The 26929-nt window shown below is 40.0% G+C and overlaps 2 long non-coding RNA genes across 2 annotated transcripts in view; one reads left to right on the top strand and one right to left on the bottom strand.

Moving 5' to 3' along the window:
- The window catches only part of LOC140663302 (uncharacterized), a 145870-nt gene that overhangs the window by 66756 nt on the left and 52185 nt on the right, over positions 1 to 26929 (top strand). The window contains exon 2 of the long non-coding RNA XR_012046247.1: positions 3338 to 3433. This is a non-coding gene — a long non-coding RNA (uncharacterized lncRNA). The remainder of the gene's footprint in view (positions 1 to 3337; positions 3434 to 26929) is intronic.
- Positions 10053 to 26929, bottom strand: part of LOC140663304 (uncharacterized) — an 81218-nt gene continuing 64341 nt past the window's right edge. Inside the window, exon 3 of the long non-coding RNA XR_012046248.1 lies at positions 10053 to 10345. This is a non-coding gene — a long non-coding RNA (uncharacterized lncRNA). The remainder of the gene's footprint in view (positions 10346 to 26929) is intronic.

The raw sequence follows: 26929 nt of genomic DNA on the forward strand, positions 1-26929 counted from the left end.
TTATATTTGTCACATGTAAAAGTGATGTAATATGAACATTGTCAGATTCCTCGCGATATGCGTGTACAAACGTCAGTGAGATCAACTTACGCTGCCGCCCACTGTTGTGGAAAATCTATTTCGATGAAGCGGAAAATATTTAACCGACGGCCCTATGGGGGGGTCCTGTTGGCACAGGAGCATGACGTGCATCCAATAAGCGTTTCGCGAGGGGGACAATCGAGCGGGTCAGTTTTCAACTCGGCGCCGCGTGACAGCACATATCCATTTACTGCTTTCGAGGATTGTTTATAGCATGCGTGTCATAGGTCGATGGTAGTACATGCTACGAAGGCTCGTGCGTTATACCCTTTGAGTATATCTACGTAAATCCGGGTTTCAAAAAATATCTGACCATTCTATGTACTTTTTTTTTATTTATTCGTCATAATTGGAAAACATTAGTACAAAAGTCAGCATGTTTTACAATTGCGTGGTACAAGAATTTCAACCCTTATTCCGTACTGATGGATCATGTTTGTCTGTGATTTTTCTAACAACGTCAATTTCACGAAAAAAACAAATAATTATAAAATAATATATTTAAGTAAATTATTTTTCAAATTTATTATTTTAGTCTTCATTTAGAATGTTTAAAGAAGGTATATACATTTTTTAAAACACTTTTACGTATTAATAAACTTATCGAAAATACGCTGATTCATCTGTACAGTTAGAAGGTGCCAAAAATAACAATACGGAGTAAGGGTTTAACAAAGGTGTAGAAAATAATTGTTCAAAATCATTTTGTCTGAATTATTGTTTATTTCTAAAAAAAAAAAATTATTTAAAGAAAAGAGCTATAAATAGGTTTTTAATAAGAGTAAGATGTAAGATTTTTCTTATATGTAAGAAAATCTAAGAGCAACATTGTTTTCGCTTTAACAGCTCTCGCAATTCTAATAAAGATTTTATGTTACACGTAACCGTTAATTATGCATTACATTGTTAATTTTTCGCCGACAATCTTAAATTGACTTTCTAATCGCGCTGCATAAATCTGCAACATTTATCGCGGTATAGCTCAATGCATCAGCGAATATCGATGCATGATGCAGCGTTGCGTGGCTAATGTATGCATCAGTATAATTTAGTTGCTTTTATCAAAAGTTCGTCACTTATTGTTAGTACAGACAAAGTATCTCTAGGTTGTGATTACTTGTTCCGATATTTTACAAGTATACAATGTATGTATATATATATATATATCATATACATAGATATATTTTTCGTCATATTTCAAGTCTTACTTATCTGTACATATATATATATATATATATATATATATATATATATATGTGTGTGTGTATATACATGATTTATGCAACTTGTATATAAAAAATTATTCGATACAAATCATAGAGATTTAAACATGCCGTTGTACGAATTTTCCGACAATATGGTTGGCGAGAGCCGAATTTGCAAGTGATGATTTACGTTCGGTAGAACGATATATACACTGTGTTAACGAAAATTCAGAGCGTTATGTCCGCTGCGAAGAGAATCAGAAAAAGCGCGATGCGCACGACACGATATCGTCCTAATTGCTTCCAGGTTCTTGCGCGCGTAAATTACTTTGATTAATTGAGGCGAACTAGTGCGTGCATTTTTAATTCCACACGCCTCGCCACATAATTCACACGCGAATCGCATCTCGCGTCCAAGGCGCGAAGTAGAAAAAGAACCGTGCAGAAAAGAGCGGCGCGCGAGATTATTATCGGCGCGGCGGCCAACTTTTGCACACAACGCGGCTCGTGCGTCGCTGCGCTCCTTGGCGGGTGCTTTGCGGCCACAAGTTTGCCACAATCAAATACAGCACGAGAGCGAGTCTGCCCGCGAGCTATTATTTCGCCAAGTGCGAGCGCACCGCGACGGCTTGCGAGTTGTGCGAGTTGCGAGTGCCATGCCTCCGGGCGATCGCAAGAAAGATCCCGCACCGCTGTCGTAGTCGTAGTCGTAGTCGTAATCGCGTGCTCGTGCTCGTGCTCGCCTTTGCCGCGCAAATATCGAGGAGTAGTGTACCTATTATAGATATATTCCTTCTTTTTTATCCGTCGCCGGAATTTTCTTGCGTTTCTCATCAGAGTCACGTAATGAGCCGACGCGGCGACTATATCTCGTTTCGTTTAATTATAGAAGAGAGACTAGGCGCGTTGACCGATTTAATTCTTCAAAAGTCAAAAGTCGGGACGGGTCGACTTTTCATTTCTTCGGCATGATATTTCCTTTTTCCAAGAATTGTCCGTTAATTATAATGTAAAATGGATTTTATCAAATATATATATATATATATATATATATATATATATACAATAATCGAAATGATACAAACGTTGCGCCTTTCTCAAACAATAGTTTAGTGGAATCGAGAAATCTTGATGTTTATTTTATTGTTAGTTGAAAATGCTTTCACGCTTTAAAATTGATCATAGAGCAACTAAATAAATTTAACATAATGAAGCATTATTAGGGCATTATTAGGAAATTCAACGATTCCTAAGATTAATGGTAGCTTTTTCATGCTTTAACACACGTAATGCATCGGATACTGGTTGATCGCTGGGCGACCGAGGATTTACATCGACAGCATCGTAGCATGGATATTATCGTTCGATCGATAAATAGTCCTTTAAATATCGCCGTGTAAAAGAGATGAGCGCGAGTTACGGTGCCACGCTATACACGCTGTCGTGTATCGTGAACGTGCACACACGTGTAATAGTACGTGCGCGAGAAAGGGGATAAATGAATCGGCGCGCTTTGGACGCCGAGACCGAGGCCGAGACCGAGGCCGAGGCCGAGGAATAGGCGGCAGGCGTGCACGAAGCTTATCCACGGAACATGCAATAGCACGCGTATTAAAAGTCGGCTAATTTAAAATCGAGCGAAGATCTGCGCGCGGGCCGCAATCGAGCCGCGAACCGTATACTAGAGCTGACTCACGATCTGCCGAGAAATGGCGTAGCCATCGGGGGATCTCCTCGCGGAAGGTCGTTGCCTCTCCGTGTGCAAAAACGTTCCAGCTTATAGATTACGTTCTACGCGATCTCCAATTCGCGAGGAGAATTCGTGACAGAATAATATCGGGTATATAAATCTGCGAGAAAATCCTTTTATTCCGATTCGTTGTCTCGAGACAAATATTTTTTACACTAAATAAAAAATATTTTACACCGTCTGTCCAAAGTTTTTCATGTATGTATACTTTTTAATATAAATTAATATAAGTTAGAGAATTATTATGCAATTTTATACATAATTTTATACATCTGACGGATGTTTGTAAATTTGTTTACAGAGTTGGCAGGGGAGTGTGAAGTTTGATCGAACGATTCATGGAAGCAATGTTGCTATTCACTGTTACAAGTTATATACGCATCTGCAGCTGTGAAACGTAAGTAAGTAAGTACGCTTGTATTGTCGAACGCGAGTCGATCATTTCGCGTCACGTCTTCATCTCCTTCCTTCATGATCGATCTCGAAGGCTCATAACAGTTGAGCTTGATTAACCCTTGCACGCCTTCGAGAGTATTGCGAATAATTCCTGGCGTTTCGCGCGCACGCGCGCGCATTCACGGCTCCAAGAGCCACGGTGCGAGAGTGCTTGCAAATGACTGAATCTCTATAAATCAGGGCTATAAATCGATAGCTCAACTTAGCAGAGCCCATTAAGCGAGCTCCGTAATAAAGCTGTATCGGTAACGTTATTGGTGTCCTCTTAATAACAACTTTGCGATCGCGACCGAATAACAGAGAGTAGCGTGAATTATGGGTGTAAACTCCACCCCCTTTATCTCGCCTCGGCTTCTCTGCTTCGCTACATCCAGCAGATACAAGGTGTCGCATATGTAGATCTAGCGTGTATTTTTCTTTGTTTACTTACTCAATCTGCAGTGAGTATAGTTAGTATTTCTTTTTTTTTCTTTTCTTTTTTTTTTTTTTTTTTAATGCAAAGGTTCCTTGCAAATTAAATCTTGTAATTACAAATTTATTTAAAAATATGGGGCTTTCTGTTTGGAAAATGTAAAGGTTCAGTTACAAAGTTGAACGTGAGAAATATGAAGAAAACTGACTGAAAATGTAAACATTTAATGAGATTTTGAGTAAGTAAAATCGACGCTAAATTAATAAAGATTTAAATATGCAAGATCTGTGGCGATTATGTGTCTAAATCGGAGATGGTTTAACCGCGGGGTCACCAACCTACCCTTGATAATCACGAGCGATGAAGGGATGCCGGGATCTTTTTTCATTTTTCTGGAAATCGAGCGGCGGGCATGAATTATTACCGAGATCACGAATCCGCTTTCCACCCCACTTCGTTTCGCAGTAGAAATACGAGGGTTCTATGAACCAAGCTTGTTAAAACTTCAGGCTCTCCAACAGAACGGCGTGCAAAGCTTTGACGTTTTTTTAAAAATTACATTTCGAGAAATCTCATTTTTTTTTTCTACGTTCTCCTTCTCTAGTTCTAATATTTGCTATTAAAAATCTAATGGCCGAGATTGGTTTTTGAGAGAGTTAAAGCTGTCACGTCGTTAGACATGTAACATTTTTCTGCAAACGAAGACAAACTCAAAATAGCATTTAATCAATTAATTACGTCATTCTTCATCCCAACTATTTATGTATATTGTATATAATAACATTTTTGTTTTAAAGCAAGTGATATTTAATTGTAAACAACATAAAATATAGATGAAGATGTATAAAAAAATGAAGGTATAACAACAGAAATTTTGTTATGCATTTTTTTCTAGATGTTTATAATATACCTTTATTCTAGTTCATTATTAATCAATTTTAGACTTTTATTTCGTATTAGCCTCCTCTCTACTATTAAACGAAAATACTTTTGCTCTCATTATTTTCGTAATAGAATAAAATATAACTCGATATGTAAAGATTTATTAGCTAAATTATTACCTAGCAATACGCTAATTTTTATATTAACCTTGTAAAGTGAGAGAACCGAGAATAATCTATTTATAAACTGGAAACGGACAAAAAAAACTTTTTTTTTTCCCTAATACAATTAAAAGAGAAAGTAAAATTATTTCTTTTAAAATTTCGCAATGTTTTCGCGGAAATAATAGTTGCGAATATGCCGGATGCGTGGAAACTGTTACCCAATCATCTATTTTTATCGATTAAATTCGAAAGGACGAATGGAGGGACAGCCGCGGTAAAAAGGACAAGCAATATCAGATACACGCGGCAAGAATGTTCGTTCTGTACGTGGCTCGCGAAGGATATAATAATAATATCGGCACGAACGCGAACGCGAACGCGAACGCGAACGCGAACGCGAACGCGAACGCGAACGCGAACGCGAACGCGAACGCGGGTGGGGTATATAGTCGTCACGACGGATCACGTCGAAAGTCGTGATCCTCCGCGGCGTCCAGGGACGGCGAGATCGCGCTTGTGATCAGCTCCTCTCTCACAGAAGGCAGCTCTCTCGCAGAAGAGGATCCGCTTCTCTCTTGCCCGGCTCAACCTCCGTACAAAGTTCTGGTGCGTGCAATGCGAAACGTGACAGAACCCACCCGCCCTTCGTCCGCCCTCCTAACAATACCTTCGTCTCTTCTGCCGCCGCTTCTTCTTTCCCGTCTACCTCTTTACACCGCGCAACTCCACCTCCTACTCTTCCTCCTCTTCCTCCTCTTCCTTTCTTCCTCTCTCTTTTTAATCTCTCATCTTCCTTCTACCTCACTCTCCGTTCGTTGCCTACCGCTCTCGATCCGAGATCCGACGACCTCACCCGCGATCTTTATTCCCCGCGAAATGATCTCCGAAGACATTTCAGTGGCGACTCGCGGCACCAAGGATAACCGGAATCCGTTAACGCGACGTTCAATTTCTCTGCTCATCGCGGTTGTGCCGTGACGGTTCGGAGTTATAAATCGGCGCCGAATGGCCGCGTAAAAGCAGACGCCGACGATATTAAACACCGTAGAGTGTTCTCACTCACTGACTAAGAATTCGAGAGCGCGTCATGCCTTACTGCCATCTCTTTCCCGTCTTTCTCTTCTTCTAATCGGTATTTATCACAAGCCGATTCATGATCGTTTACATTGAGTCGTGAGTAATTTACGCGAGTGTAAACAATGCCGAAAAGTCTCGTGACTTTTCAGGTACTCTGTTACAAATTTTCGGCGCGAGAAAGATTGGCTGCGAAGAGCGTATTATCACAAAATGAGTTAATTTTAGCAATGTCAGATTTAAGCGGAGATAATTTCCCAATACGTAGTACTCCATTATTAAAGAAGCAGACAAATTGTAATTTAAAATTATATAAAATGAAATAAACACATTACATGTTAATTTTTTTTTAGTTGCCAAGAATATTCTCAAGCAACATAATTTTCATATTTTCATATATGTGTAGTTTCTTTTGTTATTATTACGATCAAGAGTAGGGTATAAAGATCAGCTTCTTGTATCAGTTTTTTGTACGCAATAAGTAATAAGCAATCACAATTTTCTTTAGAAATATTAAAAGTGTAGCTGGAAATAATTTTAATGCATCGAAATCAAAGTTTTATTCTAAATTATTTTTTGAAAGCGGTATTTTTCAAATATTTTCATAGCTGTTACGTATGCGTTCTCGAAACTCAGTGATAAAAAGTTATCACCGGTCAGCCCGGATGTCTGAAATTGCATTATCGTTAGGAGAATATTGGATGATAACCAATTGCCAGTTATACCGTTCGTGCCCATGGCATTTTGAATTTATCCTTTCGACGAGCGCGCGAGAGGGCACGGGATCGATGCGCGGTCGCGTTGAAGATCGATAATTCCGCGGCACGCTGTGCGCGCTCTACGGTAAAGTACGCTCTCGAAAAAAATACGGCGGCACGTTCTCCCGCACGGGATTTCGCCGAACGATTCCGACCGTGAGATTTGGATCACCCCGTATAGTACACGAGAACCTTATGATGGCGACCTCGCTATCTTACCTCACGATCCTGATCACGATCACGCACGCACGCCGAACCGCCCACTGCGTCCCGCCTCCCCTCCCCCCTCTCCCCCCTCTTCCCCCGCTGCACTCTCTCTCTCTCTCTCTCTCTCTCTCTCTCTCTCTCTCTCTCTCTCTCTTTCTTTCTTTCTAAGCCCTTCACCCCGAGAGTTCCGACTACTCTCTCCAAGCGAACGCACGTGCGTGCGCTTGGATAGGGAAATAATTTCGCGCGAAGCTGGCAACGCGCGCTACGACGCGTAAATCCGCTTATCGTAGATCGCTATTCTCCTTCGGATATTAATATATTATATAACATAAGTGTAAATACACCCACATCCTGTAGCATTCTCTTTTCTAACGGATATTGTGGAATATTTTTTATTATTGTATCGATTTAAGACATTTCTCTCGTATCTTTGTACATTACATGTATTTCTGCATTAATTCAGCCTTATTTTAAATTATAAATCAGCCGCAACTGTTGCAACTGACCCCTGCTGACATCGCTCGGCGACGTGATCAGAACGGGCCCGATCGTTGCCCGATCGACGATATATATCGGTTCCGGCTGTCCGTGCGAATACCGCGATCGTTATTAACGCGGCTCTCGCTAAGCGAACGTATAGTAGAGAGAGAGAGAAAGAGTTATTACAACGCAACACAAAGGACATTACTCGCTCGGGCCGCCGTTGCACCCACATACGTGCTTTACACGTAAGCGCGTACGCACGCGTGACCGCGGGCACGCTTCTCGCGCACGACTAACGGTGCCCGCGGACATTTTTCGATTCCGTTGCCCTCTTCTCCCGTTCTCTTCTCGCCGAGAGAGCGAACGGCGCGTAGGTGGAATCGCTTCAACGAACGTCGCCGTGACCCGCTGTAACCTTAGCCGACCGCTGCCGATATCCCGGATCGACGAGCGCGATGCAAAATGCTCGATTAACAGCTGCTATAAGCAGTACTACTTTCTACAAGTCTCTCAAATAATGCGCTAAATAATGTCTGCAACAGTATTTTTTGACGTTTAAAAATGATAAATCTTATTCGTTTCTAGATTCTGAATATTCTATCACAAGAGTCCTAGCGTTATAAAATAATACACGTCGAAACAAAGCTTAACATATGTGGGTCTATTTATTTTAGAATCGTAAGATATTTTCTTTAGTAAAGAATGACAAATTTACATAATATATGTATAATATAAGCACTTGTTTATACATATGTATATCTCAAAAAAATCTTATAAGAATAAAATATCTAATAATGTTCATATTTAAATAATTCAAAAAAAAAAAAAAAAAAAAAAAAAAAACATTCACGTCTGATGATACATGTTATTCCAAGTACTTGTACTTGGGTACTGAAAGTAAAATATATTTTATATCGCTCGCAGAAAACGGACGAAAGATCTCTTCTCACGTCTAAGACCGACGGTCGTTCCCTCGACGCTGATCGACGCCCGTGATCTGTTTCCCTAAGAACACGACGGTCTCCCGGTGGACCGGAGTGCGGGGGTATCGTGGCACCGATATATATATATATTGCCGCGGAGTTCTCTTTGACCCGGGTTGACCTCAAGGGACGCCCGCGTACGGAGATCCGTATTTGCTCACCGAGACAATCCGTCGTCGTCGTCGTCGTCGTCGTCGTCGTCGTCGTCCACATCGTTTCCGCCTTCGTTCTTGCGCGAGATGTTAGGAGGTAGGTAGCTCGTAATTCTCGTTCGCCTCTCCACGGCCGAGGTCATCCGCCGCTCATAATTGTTGTCTCGTTTTCGCCTCCGCTCTATAGTCTGTACACTGTTTATTCTTTTGTATTTAATTAAACGACAACTTACGAGCAAGTGACACATGCAATTATAGGTTTCGCCATGCAGACGTTTGTCGGTATCGCGCAAACTTTGCTGTTATATCGCTGAAAATAGAATCGATTATCTCAACAAGAATATATAAGTATACATAATAAAAAAAAAAAAAAAAAAAAAAAAAAAAGAACTCTATTAGGAGCGAGAAAAATTTCCTTATGCAATTGTCTATTATTATAAATTTTTTGTCTATTCAAGAAGATGAAGATTTATTCTCTACATAAAGTATAGTTTAGACTAGACATATTGGCTATTACGTACATCTTTAAATTTGAAATGATGTATTTTATAGGAAGGAGATTAATTGATTTATGATTGTTCGTTTGTAGAGAGTTATTTATACAATTGAATTGGTTATTAACAAAATTGTAGAGTCTATTATTTTTTGAAATTGTTGACCATTGATTATTTTATTAAGCATGACGTGTTTTCTTATAATATTGTATCGGTTCGAGCATTTTTTTTTTCTGCGTTCCGTGGACATGTGATGCTTTGTCCCATGACAAGTACGACGGAATGGGGAAGGAGAAAGGAAAGAGGAGGGCAGTTATAGTCCGAGGCGAGGGATGCCTTAGGTCGGTATAAGGCACGGTAACTGCAAAGGTACGGGTAGATCATTAGCAATGATTTGTTGTCGAGTAGGCTGCTCAATGACCCCGTCGGCTGGAGCGTGAACTCCGGGCGTGTCGAGATTCCCCCGCGCTCGATGATCTCGTATGCCTATAACTATCGACTTCTTCGTGTCTCGATTCGTTGATTATAATGCCCCGCGTGCGACGAGTACGAGAACGTTTCAAGCGGATTTCAGTACATTGTTGTCGCTTCCGTATACTCGTTGTCAATACTGATATATACTCGATGTCAATGTACGGAGTTGTAAAGTAGTTACATCGCATCAAACATTGAAATCGATATTAGTACGATATTAGTACGTAAGAAAACATATCAACATTAATGCAATTGGAAAGAAATTATAAATAATATATCAGAGATGAGAAGAAACCAATGAAAACTCTTTTTTAGCTAATACTTGTATTGAAAAAATTTGAAAAAGATTTGAAAATAAATTCTATTACTGAGAATATTATTTTCTTCTCTGCAAGTATTTGTTTTTATAATGTTTATTATTTCCCATCGGACTATATCTGATTAATATTTGAAAGATTATCGACGTACTGAAAATATAAAGCGGAGAATATTTAAAGTATTGACTATCGGAGCGAAAAGAAGTTTATTGATATTTCGATACATTATTGTAGTAAAGCCAGCTTACGTATACGTTGGCGCTTGTAATAGCGCGTCTCTAATTATTCGTTAGAAACTCGTAGCGAAAATGTTGCTTTGTCGTTGTAAAAATATGTCGGAGAAAAAGCTCCAGGATCGTGATTGACGGTGCATGTTTCTCGTGATTTTTCCAGATTTTCCATAGTATGTAGCGTACTCTCCTTCTCATGAACAGAAGCGGCGCATTTACTCTAAAAGTATTGAACTTTTTGATAACGTGAAAGAAATCTCTTTTCTTTACGTGTCTGTGCGCCTGCCTGGCTATATATTAGGCACATATTTTTAAAATTATTTATTTGCATTCTAATTCTGCAATTAAATATATACTTATATCGTTGTTGAAGTCATAAAAAAGTTATACACTTTTGTTGAGAATAAATTATTTTAATGTCAACGTATATGATAAGAGAATGCTTTACATGTCGCAATAAATTACAAGTACAATACTTGAAAAATTCAGAAGGCTAAAAAGTTTTAAAAAAAAGAGCAAAGAAAATTTAATAAAAAAATAAATAGAATGTCTAAAAAAATATATAAATTCTTGCACATTATTTATCATTATCTAACATATTATTTTCAAGATATATGCTTATATGCATAGATGCAGATAATATTATTTGCATATTATTTTTATCATTATCTTAAACATATTATTTATCATTAGTGATGTGTGTAAGTAAATCTTATCTACAAAATTATTACACCATACAAACGAAAAGCAACGTGCATCTAAACGAGTATTTTTATATTGTTGTAAAAGTTAAGAGTAGAGATATAAGATATTTATAAGTAGATATAATCATACATTCATTCGACATTATCAAATAACCCGAGGTGCTCTTATCGCATCGATATACACTGAATAGTTTCCCTATCCCTTTAACGTTGCAGATGCGAAGATATAGCATCAAAGAGCTCCGGCGCTCAACCAATCGCGAGACGAACGGTGCAAAAGTACAAAGAATGCGGTTCGAGTTGCGTGTTGCGGAAGCTGGCTTAATCCACGCACGACTATGCATTTAAATATTTATCTTCGCATCTTTGGCCTCTGACAATGAGAATGCGGTCTAATCATCGCCGCATGTTATTCGATTATTTCTCATCGTCTATTTGTAATTAGGCTGATATAAGTCCGCCGTCTACAATTCACCGTCGTTATAGTATATCAAGATACTCTGCAAAATTAGAAAAAGAGAGGAAAAGAGAGAAAGAGGAGAGGAAGATTTTTCTTTTTTAGTTTCGTCGCATGAAATAATATCGATATTTTCTTGGATCAGGGGAGACTTGTCAGAAAATTTTTATGCATAAGGAATAATTATTTTTTTTTTATTTAGCATTATATTAATAATTTCAAAAATAGTATAACAGTTTTATAAAATATCTATAAAAGTGGAAAGATAAATTTGGATCTCTGAAATCGTTTTCTATTAGTGTGTGCGAAATATTAAAGTGACAATTTATAGTTTTGATGTATCAATAAATGATGGACTTTAATGCGTTTTTATATGCATCTAAATAAATCTAATTGCCGTCATATATAATTATAATTTAGCGTCGTCATTACGATGACGCGCATGCATGAGAGGTGCATATATAGTGACGTTTAGTATTTACATATACATATATACATATATACATATATACATGACGTTTAGTATTTACATACTACGTATATACTATATACGTTTAGTGCTTTAAAGTACATTGCGTTTTACGGACCATGTTTAAATTTCATTGCATTTCTTTTTCGCTAAAATAATTCTTTTCCACTCGTAGTTGCGCCGTAAATATTGTATTAATCTTACAATTGTCGCTCGAGCCTCGCTTTCTTTTTTTGTTTACATTCCAAAGGTTTGTTATGTTCATGTTTTTATTACGCGCTCACATTGAGACGCTCGGTGATGCGTACATTCCTTCTCCCCACTACTTCTTAACTTGCCTAAATTTTGCACAAACATATATCAGTCTCTTTATGTTAGCGCGAGTGTGAGGACGAATTACACTCGCTTCGTATTTCTCGCATTTTCTTATCCGTCGAAAGTGAATTTTACGTGCGAATGAGTGTCAGAAGTGTCGAATTGAATAACGGGCGATCGTCTCAATGTATTTATTAGTTTGCGTAGTCGCACTTACAATGTCTTTCAATATTTGTAAGCGGCATCTAAAGGAACGACGAGAAGAGAGTAGAAGGTGATGAGAGAGAGAAAGAGAAACGGAAAGGAGTGAGACGCAATCGCGTGGTCACGCATCGCGGCTGGTGAGTCAATATAGATTTATTTTACTTATTATATGATTGTCGATGAATGACAACGCAACCATATTATGGTGAATTATTTTTTTTTTAATGAGGAAATTCGTAAGAACATTTTTATGTACCCCATTAATATTTAATTCGAGTTTATTTTCAAAATGACATTAATAAAAGTAACGCAGCAAAACGATTGTAGTAAATTTATACTATCATACCAAGAAAGTCTCGTGCAACATATGATTATTAGAATTTTATTTTCAATATTTTATTATTATATATGCAATATATTTTTACTATTAGTTTGCATATTGAGAAATTTGAAAAGATAATTATTTTCCTTATTCAGTAGTATTTTCTATATAGAAATAGAAAGGTAAATAATTAAACGACGTGAATAATAAAACTATTTTAATTTTAAATAAAAGGCAATGCATTTAAAAATTGTTTTTTACATGAATGATGATTAATTTAACAATCTCTGAAACATTCAGCGTATCTTATATAAATAAATATATATATATATATATATATCACATATAAAATAAAGCGCAGTTAATAAGGTATCATCAAGTATATACATATCCTGTCAGTTGAAATAGATAATGTCGTGAGCATTCCTAGGATAAACTCGTAGAAGATTTCCCGTTATCGACACGCCAGAGTCCCGATGGAATCCGAGTCATGAGTTCTAGTCATGAGGTCTAGGCTTTTAAGCGGATTCGCCGGTCAAGAGGGGAGGCAACGGGAGGAGAAGGTTCTTATACGTCTCTTGCGTAGCGGCAGCGGGGCACTGAATTTACGTTATTACCGCTCGGCGATCGGCAATAAAAAAGAGCGCAATGCGTAGTGGAGGCATGGCGTAACGGGTATATTCGCGAAAGGTCAGGGGTCCGCTCGCATTTCCAACCGGAGTTGAGTCGACGCGAAGAAGGAACGTTCGCGCTCGCCGTGGAATTAATATGCGTGTGTATTTGCGAATCTTTTAATATAGCAATCCAATTAACGCGCCGTGCATATTACGCGGCGATTAAAAATCTTGGTGATGCCGTTTGCCTTACGGGCCGCTTCTATACCCGTGGGAAAATGGACATTGCGATCATGTGTACCCGACATAGTTTACAATTCGCAAGATTTGTAAAACACAAAGCAGTCCTGCAAAATAAACTTTGAGATCAAATTAATAATTAGTTAACGACGAATGTACAATTTCTCTATTTATATTTTTAATCGCGAATAGTTTATACATAAGTCGTCAAAAGTATAGAGTTGTAAAGTAAGATTGAATTGGAATTGGCAATAAATATAATGTCAATTTGATAATATATTTTAAAGAAGAATAAATAAATATTTTTTTAAAGACCCATGGCGAAAAAAGCTAGAGAGAGATAAAGAGAAACGAGAGATTCAATTCGTACGATATAGATTAATGTATATAGTTTGATAATCACTAAAAAAAAATATACGAAGAGAATTTATATGGACAATCGAATGCAAATGACAAAGTTCAATGTGCATCAAAATCTTCTTCCTCCCTCTTTTTCCGACAATCAGGGGTGTCATCATCCCCCTTGGTAATGCCGACGAGAGTATGAAGGATCATCACGTCGTTCAGATAAAGAGGCACGTCCATTTACAAAGACGGAACGAATGGATGGATACAAAGAGAAAGATTCTACGTAACGAGGTTACGATAGCATGAAGAAGAAGAAGAAGCAAAAGAGATGGAAGAGAAGCAGAAGAAGAAGGAAAAGGAAGGAATAAGAAGAGCGGGAGGAGGTGAAATGCGTGAGCTCACGGTGCGTCTCGGTTCGATGCGCTTCTTCTAGAAACCGAGACAGAGAGGCGAAGGATCTTCCAACCGGCCAATGGAGAAGGAGGCGAATAAGAACGAAGGAAACGAACGCGGCCTCAGGGTGGCATCGTTTCGTCGGTGAGAGAACAACGAACGAGGAACAGGGAACAAACTAGTGAGAAGAACGAACGGCGATACGAGAGGAAAATGGAAAGAAGGGATCGAAAAGGAAGGAAGGGGAGGGAGCAGACTAGAAGAGAGGACAAAGCGGAATGTAGTAGAAAGCGTGAGTGAGGAACGAAGATGGAAGTCTTGCACGCACGACTTAGCCACATAGAATAGAATAGCACGACACGAAGGAAAGATCAGGACGGTCACGAGAGAGAAAGATAGAAAAACTCGATGGTCTGAAAGAGAGGAAGAGAAGGGGGAGGGGAGGGGGAGAGGGAGCGCGCGCGTATATACGGAGGAGAGCTAAGGAAGGAAAGGTAGGCGGATAAATCGGGTAGACCGAGAGCGAGAGCGCGAGTTTTGCTCGCGATACGCGCTCTCGATGAGACCCAGGGCCCCTCCGCCGCCGCTGCGGGTTCCCGACGCTGCCTCACGCGGGGCCCGCTGATCTGTGACCCGGATCCTCCCTACCTCAGCAACCCTGGCTACGGATTTCACCTCAGCTCTCAGGACGCTCTCACCCACATCCACGGACCGCTCACGTACATCCACGAGAAATCTTTGCAAGGCACAACTTGTACTGAAAGGGGCGGAAGGGGAGAGGAGGCATACAAAGGGTGCGAGAGGGGACAGAGGCGAAGGTCCTCAGCGGGGCACGCCGGCGTGTACGCATTCTTTTTCTCTCTCTCTCTCTCTCTCTCTCTCTCTCTCTCTCTCTCTCTCTCTCGGCTAACCTCGCGGGAGAAAATTTTTTACCAAATGCGTAATTCCACGGTCATGGTTCAGCCAATAATCTGGTTCATTTCAGTACGTGTGTGCTAGATAACGGGGGAGGGGGGAGAGGAGATGAGGAGATGAGGAGATGAGGAGAGAAGGGGTTCGGTCCGCGGTATGTTCTATCGGATTGGACTCTCTCTCTTTTTTTTTTTTTTTTTTTTTTTTTTTTTTTTTCTCCCCGACATCCGCCCTGCGTTTAGTTTCTTTTTCCCCTTTTCCTTTGTTCTCGCGCTCATCTTCTCTCACGTTTCCCTCTTTCTTTCTAACTCCCCTTTCCCTCTCCTCTTTCTTTTTCTCTTCTTCATCATTTTCCGCGCTCTTTCTCATAAGCCGTAATCTATGCCTCGAAGGCGCACGATGGAGAATACGTATGCGTTCTCGTATAGATAGCAGCGTTGCTTCCGTCTCCCTTTCTCTACAAACGCTTTTCTCTTTATCTTCTATCTCTAGCAGTCTTCACTCACAGACTCACAGTTGCTCTTTACGAAGTATGGTACCGTCGACGCGTCTCTCTCTTTCTCTTTTTTTTTCTCTCTCTTCCTCCATCTGTTGGCTCGGCCGCCCCGCTGGCTCGTTTATCACGCGCCGTTCCCGCGTTTAATCAAGCGCCTGAGTCTCGAATTCTCGTGCGTAACTTTACCTATCTTTATATGTCCGATTTTTGTCAATGTTTATGTTTGCTCTTGTCCTATCTTTTTCGAAAAATTTGCTTACATACTTCCAAATATTTAATTCTTTTAATACTTTTTTTTTCAATGATTTGACAATTTGCAATTCAATATTCATTTTTTCCAAATTCTAATTTCTTGTTTCGAACAATTATTCTTGTTATCGCAAATATTTTTGAACAGCATTTGAAATACCGCATTATTTGATATGACGACTCTTTATCCTTCCTTCTTCCTCAGATGCGCCGTAGTTTTGTCATAATCTCTCATCTCCGAGATCTATTTGTAGATTACTCAAGTCTCAGTGCGTTTTACGTCAATTTTATATCGTTTTCTGCAAAGTATCCATAGCACTTTCTTTCCGATTGATTTCGCTCTCGCCATGATGCGCGGTTACTTCTATCCTCTTTCCTCTTCAACTTTTCATCCTCCCCCTCTCTCTCTCTCTCTCTCTCTCTGTCTGTCTGTCTGTCTCTGTCTCTCTTTTCTGCTGTCCTTCATCGAGAGAACGAGCCCTCTTAGTCGGCGACTTCTGCAGAGCGTAAATAGCAACCTCCTTCATCCTTCTTCCTCTTCTATTCGGTTCGGAGCTGGCCGTTAGTTCCGTCAATTTGTCTTTCTCTTTCAGCTCGCTCATCCCTAGTCCTCATCCTCTTCACGCCTTCGTTCCATGGCACGTCGATTTCCGAGAGGCGTCGATAGTATCTTCTTGGTTCTTTCTTCTTCTTCTTCTTCCCTACCAACCTCTTGCCATCTTCACCCTTCCCAGTCTAACCGTGCGACTCGGCGATCCTTTGTCTACCTTCGCTTGACTTGGCGCTCTCGTAGCCGTCGGTCGTCGCGGCTGTTGGTTCGATTCGTTCTCCCCTCTCGATTCGAAAAGCGTCTACGCTTCTCGTCTACGCTCGATCGACGACGCACCGGAACAGCTTCGGTTCGCGCCTTCGATTTCCGAACGGCATAAATAGCAGCCTCTGCTTCGACCATCTTACTCTCTCTCCCTTTGATCGCTCGATAGACGATACCTGGTCAATTCGTCTTCCTCTCATTCCTCTCTTTCCTGCACCCGCCGCACCGCGCCCCGCCGCTCCCCGCCGCTCCCTTCCCCTCTCTCATCTCTTTACTCTTTCTCCTGTCTTTGCAACTTGCGTCTCTTGAATCGTCAATTTCCGAAGAGAACGTAGATAGTATCTTCCTTGGCTGGCATACCGGCCGTGTCGTTTTTTCTTTTCCCAGGGCTGATTTGACTTCTTTCTCGAAGCGCACGATTCCGTCGACTTGCCTTTGCTACTTTGTCGTTCGTCTGTCGCTCTTCATTCTCCTCCTTGGAGGATAACACGATCGCTTGTCCATTCTCTAGAGTTTTTCGTCTTATATATTAAAGCACTACATAGCTTCCAAAGAGAGAAGGGAGAAAGGTGTGTGTGTGTGTGTGTGTGTGTGTGTGTGTGTGTGTGTGTGTGTGTGTGTGGATTAAACTATGTCATATTATATTTATATATTCACGATAATTGGTCGATTTATTTAACAACAATAATTTTTTTTGATTTCTTCTTGATATTTCTAGAATAATTATAATTGATTATTAAATATAAGATATTTTTATAGTTGGTACACGATGTAAGCTGATAATCAAAATAAGCGCTGTTGGTGCTGACGTGTAATATGACGGTTTAGTACGCTCAATATAGCGCTTTATCTGCCGTACGAATGACTTCACTCGAGCAAAACATCTTTCTTTCGCTCCTCGTAAATGAGTCCCTTTCTAGTCTCTCTTTGCAGTCGGTTTAAGAATTGTGCCTCGCTGGAATTGTCGATTTCTGTACGCCGCTACTGCGTAATTGCGGATACCAAGAGCGCACATAATTGTTCGCAACTCGCAGCTCGATCCTTCTCCCTTTCCTACTCTCGGTGCTTTTCTCTGACAGCATCCGCCTACGTTTCCACTCTCCGTCCGAGGCCGTGACACGTGACGCGATGTAATGCTGAGAATGCGTTCTTCAGCGAAATTTTCTCCTTCCTTCTTTCGTTCGTGCCTGAATTGCGCATAAATTTTGGTACTAACGATAAATTTAAAATAACACATTTATAAATTAATAATTCGAGAAACTTTGCATCTTTAAAAATGACCATTAAAAATAGAGAATTAATTTGTTACATTTACGTAAAAATAAAAATAAAAATTAAATATTACGTGATATTCTTATGTAACATTTATCTATTATTCCATTCTATTTGTTATTTTCTATTTATAATATTTTATCAATATTTTTTTAAATAAAAAGAAATAAATTATGCAAATTTAAAAATATCTTACAGAGCAAATTTTATAATATATAAATCGTTTCGAACGCGATGACCTTAATATATTCTTCGCCGACAATTGACTGCTCTAAAATGATATTGTCAGATTCAGAGTACAATAGGATTTAGGGAAAGGGATCGTGGGACTTTGATGCGGATGTTTACTCGCGAGCCTCACGATGCCCGATGCAAATGGAGAGATGCAAATGAATGATGCAGTGAAAGAGGGACGACGCGGAACGCTTTTATCGGGATCGGCCGTAGGTCTTCTGTAATTCTGATGCGGCTGATTGCAGCGCGGTGCGCACGTTTAATCCGCCATCTAACATAACGTTCTGTAATCGGGTTGCCTGTGTCGCGTTGCATGTGAGCTTTCTCCCTGGGCCGTTTATGTCTGGGCCCTTAACCGGGAGTACGATGTAATTGAGTTCTTAAGGAAAGATCATATCGAGGCCTGCTTGAAATCTTAATCCTGTTTACCAAGTTAACCTAAGTCCATTAGATAGACACGAGGCTTTGGATAATCGCGACTGCACACGGACAGAATGTAATCTAAAGTTAAATTCATTTTTGGATCGAGCACACAAAAGCGGGGGAGGGGCTGGGGAGAAAGGCTGGGAATATTTTACACGTATCTTTTAGTTCTTGGACGATTTCATCTCGTTTTGATATCTCAATTTCATCTCGAGCGCGCGCGTATATTTTTCGTCTAAAATACTCCCGTAATTCCGTCACTCTTGTTGTGAAAATCAGAGATTACACAATATAATCTAGAATAATTAGTAAATCACTTTCAATTATCTTTATCCTGCTTTTGTAAAAACTTCGCTGTAAGTCAACAAAATTTTAAACCATAATAACGAGAGGAGAGGAATTGTATAATATATCTGAGAAATTATACAGAAATATCTGCATTAAAGCAGACGGCTTTATTTTCTGTGATCTGTCATGAATCATAATCTTCCTTCCATCAAAACGAGACGCGATACCTTATAGCGCGTATCATTACCTATCAAAGATTTGAGGCAGATAATAAAAAAACGGCCGACTCTCGTAAGAGGCAGGCACTGAAGAACTACAGATAGATTATACAGGGTCGATGGTCGATGAGGGGGATGAGCGAGGAGACAAGGAGAAAGCGAAGAGAAATAGCAAAGGCGAAAGGAGGAACATTGGAGAAGGAAATTGGAGGAGGGAGGGGGATAAAGATGGTGGAGAAAGGGGGCAAAGCGAACAAGGGTCGGACAGTGGCCTGGTTATAAATGAGGAAAGCAATTTCCAAGCTGGCGACTTGACGAGCTCAAGGCCCATGGTGGCTGCTACTCAATACGAGATGGAGCACGGAAAGGTGGTTGAGAACGAAGACGGAGGGAGAGGAAGTGAGAGGGATGGAAGTACTGCAAGTGGATGTCGAGGGTGGCGGAACCACGCCAGGGTGGGATGACTGGACGACGAGGTAGTAGGCAGTATGGCGGGCGATTAATGGCTTTAGTTACTGGGGACCCGATCGTGTCCTCTCTTGAGAAGGCGTCACTGTCTTGCCTTATATATGTATTGTATGTATATATACGTATCTACCAGACTGTCTTCAGACATTTCCATTATCAACGGGACAGTTAACAGCCCGAATGACGGCCTCTCCAGCGAATTCGGTGGAATGAGCGATAAATTTCTCGCCCGTCGAAATTCTTGCCCTCCTCCTTCCTCTATCCCCTATCATCCATCCCCTCTCAGTTTGACGCGATAAATTTTTCAATTTCGCCATAAATTTACTACCGTCATACGAATTGCAAGAGACGTGCAGATTTCTCGTCGCGCATAAAATCCTCTTTCTTTATAATGCAATATGTAATGAACCGTGATACGATCCATCTCTCGTTCATTTTAAATTGACATTTCAGGCCAATCATTATTTTTTCCAATGTCTTACAATTTTATGTACAAGTCTAGAATCTGCAGCATTACGATTTTCGATTTTCAATTTTCAATTTTCGATATGCAAATTGTAATAAAATTCCGATATCCGTAATACGTGACGTTTATAAAGAAAATTATATTAACTGATTGAGAAAAGCGATATCACACATTTCTATTTTCGTTGGTTGTTTTCACTTTTTGCGTCGGGGCGCGACATGAAGCGAACAGATAATAATAATCATAAAATATTCATCTTTACAAACAAGTAGTAAAGTATCATCCATCTCTAGTATATATAATATATTCGATTAACTTAATGTTAATTGTTGCCAATCGTTTTGAATTAAAAATGTCGAGTTAATTGAAATAGGTTCGGCAAAGTCCGGTCGGACTTGAAATTACCAGGCGGCATGATTTTAATCCGCGCCCGTCTTTTTAATCGTGGGTGTGGCGCGGTCGCGCGTAATCGGCCCTTTAATTCCTGTAAAATCGAGGATAACGAGGCCCCGTCCGTTCCTATGTCCATCTGTCTCGCTTGTCTCTCGCCTTCTCCCTTCTTTTTCTCATTTTCTTTTTTTATTTCGGTTCTCTTTCTCTCTTTCTCTCTTTCTCTCTTTCTCTCTCATTCGTGTCTCCCGGTGGAGCCTAACCCGGCGCCACGTTCGCGGGTGCAGAGGCGATCGTTACAACGAAGCGTCATCAATCACCGCCGCGTCGGTTTAACTCGGCTACACGCGAGAGAGCCGGCTCGTGCACGCCGCGAACTACTTTCTTCCTCCTTCTTTTTTTCCTTCTTTTTACATTTCGCTACACGTAGGCGAAAAAGAAGCGGATGACGCGAAAAAGCGACGAAAAATTGCGAAAAAAGCTGCAATCGTTGTTCTAAAATTTTTTATTAACAAATAAGCGTTGTTGTTTAGTCTCTTTGCATTTTTTATCATCATTTATTACTGTCCTTACCTTTTACATTCGTTTATATGTACAAAAAAAAAAAAATTATTATTATACGTATGACATTTAAACATAATAGAAAAATGTATACCATACGTACATATGCGTGCAATGTAATATAGAAAGATAGATGAAAGAAAATTAATAATTTACTTATCAGATGCATATAAGAAATTGGTTAGCTGTCACATTGATCATAAAAAGCTACGAATAATTTATAAATAAAATAGTATTTCTCTTATATTCTGCAGAATATATATTCAATATTTATATGTTGTCGGTGCTTTTTAAAATAATTGAAAATATTACTTGCAATAATTAGCGACAAGTTGACATTATTTTTTTTTTTTATCAGATAGTTTATCATATCTGTTGTTATACTACGCGTAATACTTTTTTTAATAATTAAGATATTGGTATATACAAATATCGCAACGATAAACCGTAAACATAAAATCGTAGCGTCGTAATTTCAACGTCGAGTCGTAAGTTTTTCAATATTTGCGTCTTTTTTTCGAATATTCGTCGGTGACAGTTACGAATAGAGATGCGAGTATCACCTGCGGAGAATTCGAGGGATGGTGACAGGTGGAAAAGACCCGTGTATATCCTTCCTTGCGCGAATAGGACGATGATGAAGAGGCTTACCGTTTCGCGATATGACAAAAGCCGAAATGTAGGTTGAATCATCCGACTCCTCCCTCCTCAATGCACTATGCACCGCGTGACAACGGTAGTTTCTTTCTCTCTCTCTCTCTCTCTCTCTCTCTCTCTCTCTCTCTCTCTTTATCTTCGTTTCTGTCGGTTGGCAATCTTGCCTCTCTTCCTCGTTCTCTCTCATGTCCTCGTAATAAATATAAAAGTGCCTTGGAGAGCGAGCCAACGGTGTTCGTATAGCCGATAGTAACGCGGCTGCTGCCACGTCATGGATAGAAGAGAGCAAGAGGGGGAGAGAAAACGCTAGCTTTGCGAGGGTGTGGATAAGGGCGCCGGTATATTATTTGGCGGGGCTCCAGCCGGCCGCGAGGCTCGCCTCGATGCTTTCATCTTAGGCACAACTACCCTTCTTTTCCCTCTGCTCCTTTTTCTTTTTTTTTTTTTTTTTTTTTTTACCATTCATCGAACAAAAGAGCGTTGTACTTAGCGAAACACGGCGGAGGTGAGCCGTTAGTATATTGATGACGTGCCACTCTGGATTCTCTTGATTTTTACGTCTTTTTTTCCGTTCACTCATTTGACGATTCTTCCGATAACTGTATCGTCATCGACGGAAACAAAGCCTGGAAAGCTCAGGTCCGGTTTAACATTCAAATATATTGTACATTATATATATATATATATATATATATATATTAAAGATGCTAAGAAAATGATCGTATTATGTAGCACGAGGGATTTTGCTATAACAAAGTGGAAAATATTTTTATCTTACACCATTTTTATGGTATACATGTATATATATATATTTTTATAATTTTAATAAAACGATTCGAAAAAAGGCATTTTGTCTCGTCAAAGAAAAATGATCTCTGAACCAAAAACTATGATTAAAAAAACCTTGTGGGATTTTTTTCGGAGGGATACTCTATATATAATATATTGCAACGTTTACGTCCATTCATTCGAGCGTAATTCGTACAACTCTCAATCTACAATCGCCGGCATTGTTAATTTGGAGAAGTTTCAAGGATCCTGCGGCGTCTTGCATCGCCGAGCTCTCTCCAAGATCAACGGGCGGGACGCGGGGCTTCATCGAGCCCGTGTTACCGGATTTCCGGATTTCCGGGTTGCAGCCGGCGATGTTAATGCACCGCGTGCAGCATCAGTGGGTACCGGTGTGCGTAGTCGGGTTGCATGTGCAACACGGCGCATAGATAACCGCGCGTAGTGCGCGGTATGATTCGCATCGGCGGACGGGCGGGCGGACGAGCGAACGCTTTCGTCAGAGAGGCAGACAGAAAGCGAGAGAGAGAGAGAGAGAGAGAGAGAGAGAGAGAGAGAGAGAGAGAGAGAGAGAGAGAGAGAGAGAGAGAGAGAGAGAGAGAGAGAGAGTCGAAGAGAAGGAGCGTAACCCTCGCTACGCGCGTGGGAATTGGAGCACTCGCTGCATACGGAGAATACTTCATGGTGAAACTGCGACGAGGACAGATACGAAGACGAAGACGAAGGCGAAGGCGAAGACGAAGACGAAGACGAAGACGAAGACGAAGACGAAGACGACGTTGAAGAGGAGGAGAATCCTGAGGATGCAGCACGAGCAGCGGGCAACCTCTCCATAAATCACAGAGAACCGGTAGTTTCCTCGCGCACAGTAGGTGAAACAATGTCCTTTTCACATGGTATCGTATATGTATATGTGTGTTTATCGCGTCGACTTTACGAATATCACGTCGATCACTATGAATCCCGTCATAGATGACGCGATAAAACGATTGAATAAACTAATTTATCTCATCATAGGCCATGCGTTAAAAAGTCCTTTTCGTTTTTTTTTTCACTGCAAAATGCATAGTAATAAAAGTACGAGAAGTTATTTACCTAATAATTTTCCGTAAAATCTCTAGAATTTATTTTTCAAATCTCACGAAATTTCAAGATCCTTGTTTTTCATATTTTGCTTTTGATCTTTTCAACTTTCACCTTTTACAGGGATCCTTTGATTTATCTTCCTACGTGTCTCTAAACACTTAATTTCACGAAGGAATCTACCTCTTATATTTTACTTTCTTCTTATAACATCATGTATCCTAAGATTAACTTTACAGATCTTATCGAAGTTGTGTTGTACAGTAAATGCATTTACGCAAGAATTTTGCTCAACTCATGTCGGGATGTTTTCTCGTTAGCATTGAGATATTTGCGGTACAATTTCTAACATGGCACATCAACAGCCATCATTATGATAGTTCGACGTGGTCGTAACAAAGTCTAATGTCGTTCCTGGTTACAATTTGTGGATTGATAAAAAACCTCTTTCTATCCCCCATCAGCCCTCTTTTACGTTTTTCTCGCGTTCACCTCGCCGTCTCGGTATTATTAATGATCGCGGAAACCGCCCCAAAGATCTTTCATGAACACGAGCGCTCACGCGGGTGCGATCTATTATACGCGTGCGCGCGATACGCATTTTTTGATCGGTGCTGATGAATGGCGGCTGAACCGAGGCTGAAATGTTCTTGTTCCATCGTGGGGAGGAATCGGAACTCTCCGCGGACTGGGGATGATTTAATACGCTCCCAAGCGACAAGCCGCTGTGATCTACGGACGCCTTTTGCGGATCGAAAGCAAAGATAGAATGATTCTCGCAAATTTGATGGAAAAGAAGGATTTAAGAAAAACAAAAGTTTATATAGGATCATTTTTTTGTAAACAAAAGGAATCAGACATGTAGAAAGATTTTATGTGCAGGAATAAATTTCCAATTTTTTGACTAACATAAGTGATTCAGCGCAATTAAAAATATTACTTATTATAAATTTTGATGGTTAAAACAGTGCATCGTATTAATCTGTATGAAATAATATTTCAATCATTCCAAGTGCGAATGAGCGCACTTGGAATTGAATCGTTGTTAGTCTTTCTTTCGTGAAATTTCTTAGACTAAACGCGAATCCGTTGAAGTCTAATTGTAAATGTGATGTATGCCTCTAATTTGAAAAATCTCTTTGCAGTTATAATTTATACATGATAAAATTTAATATTTATAATGCATAGGTAACGATAAAAGTTATTTCTGATTGGATTGATAATTAAGAAATGTCTCGTTTATTTTTGTCGATCGTGTCTTTGACGGGACTGGTCGAGTGAGCGAAACCGGTTTTACCGTAAGAGAAGCGCGAAAGTAATCGTCATGATTGGCGCACATGAGTTTCTACGGTTAAAATATTAATTCTTTGGTTGAATCTTTGATGCGTGTCATACTTATGTCGCAGAAAAATCTCTATGTTTTAAGGAGCGATGCGCGTCTTCGACTCTCATTGTCGTCGCTACCAGAGAAAGATGATTGATCGCTCGAGGCGGTATATCGACGACATTGGATTCCGTTTTCATCTCTCCTACATCCGTCTCCTATTCTTCGTCTTCTAGATTTCGTTTCGCGAACACTATACTTGGATAAGACTTATCGGCAGATACCGGGATATCTAAAGTAATCGACGTTAAGAACGACGAAAAAACTGCTACATTAACAATAAGATTTACAATACTTTTCATATATGTTTAAAAACACTCAATAACTCAAATATTAAATTTATTTATAATATATTACTTATAACTTTCTTCTTTTTTCCTTTTTAAGTATAAATTATAGAATTTTTTAAGGAAAATAAATACCCTAAAAGATATTAAATATGCTGGATGTGAGTTATCTATCAATATAGACGGTGATTTAGATTAATAGTTTTGTACCAGGCCAATTGGTTGAATTATGATATGCCGTCGAAATTTTGCGATAAGAATTATCACGGGAGCAATTATTTGTGTCATGCGTGATTCTCGTCTCTCGCGGCCATAATTACGGGGTTTGGACGTTTCGGCGGGTTGGTACCTTTCGTGTAATGTCTTCATGCGGGCCAGCCTGCGGTGGGATTTGCGAGGATAATAACTCGCGGGCGCGCTGATCGAAATATTAAAGGAACCCCTTGTTCCGCGCGATAATGTCTACGTGCTTTACGGACGTTAAGCTCTGGCCCGTGCGAATTGTACGGTGCCACCGCGTAATAATAAAGCCGGTTGGTTGGTCGGTCGTTTCGATCGCTTGCATAAGGCCACCCGACGATGGTACGTGTGTGGATGGTGTGTGCACGGTTAGGTATGCATATACACGCATTTGTCATTCTCGTGCTGGTGAATAAAAGTACCGTCGTACACGCAGATTCGTATCTTTAATCACACCTTCTATGACGCACGCGGACGTTTCGCCTTCGCGAAAAATGCTGCATCTTGCAATTAATATATGTATATATATATATATATATATAAAAATTGTTAGCTTACATTAATTATTAACTGCTTAATTGTAAGGTACGATTCAATGTGCCAGAGATGTTTGATTGTTAATTGTGCAGTTTTAAAATTTAAAAGTCGCGAGCACGACTTGAATCAATAAATCGCGCTCTTATGTCAAAACCATGAATATGAAATTTTCTTATCTTTAATTTTGGACAAAGATTCTATGCCAGAGACGCGGTAGCGATAGTAAATCACGTCAAACTTGAGATATCAATTCAAGGAGTTTAAGAATAAAAAAAAAATAAGAACCTGACTTATCGGAGCAAATTAAATTTTCAAATTGCAATAACTCGGAATTACAGAATTGCATTTTCTTGGTTCTGACATTAGGACGATAAGTGTGAGCGGCATTTTAGCGGGACTAATGCAACGCGCGTGCCGAAATTAAATATAATAATATAACACGAAAGAAAAGTGTTAGAACGTACACACTGTGGAAACATACATGTATAAAATCTTGTGCATACATGCATAAAGACTGCCACACGCGTGGCACGAGGACGAAATCATAATGCGGTAATAATAGATGCACCAGCAGCAGCAGCAACAGTTGTCCAGCGTTTGAGGGGGAGAGGGAGATAAAGGGGTGGAAAAGTTAGTGGAAGGATAGGCATAGAGAATGCGGGAATGGGTTAATGAACCTCCCCCTCCCCCTCCCCCTCCCCCTCCCCCTCTTGCGCGACGCGTTTTCAAGCGCGAAGCTGCGCAATTTGCGCGTAAATATTTTTACTGGTTTTTACACGGGTCACGTATATACACTTTACCCGCGCGTATAACTTCATAAAATACGAGAGAACAAGCGAATACTGACATACTCGCTGACCATTCCGCAAACTCGCGCGCGCACACACACACACACACACACACACACACGATGGAATGCATAATTTATCGAATACATCGCGATGTTTTACGCTCGCTCGATATTCGCGCT

This window comes from Anoplolepis gracilipes, chromosome 2 (genome assembly GCF_047496725.1).
Source record: "Anoplolepis gracilipes chromosome 2, ASM4749672v1, whole genome shotgun sequence".
NCBI classification, from domain to species: domain Eukaryota; kingdom Metazoa; phylum Arthropoda; class Insecta; order Hymenoptera; family Formicidae; genus Anoplolepis; species Anoplolepis gracilipes.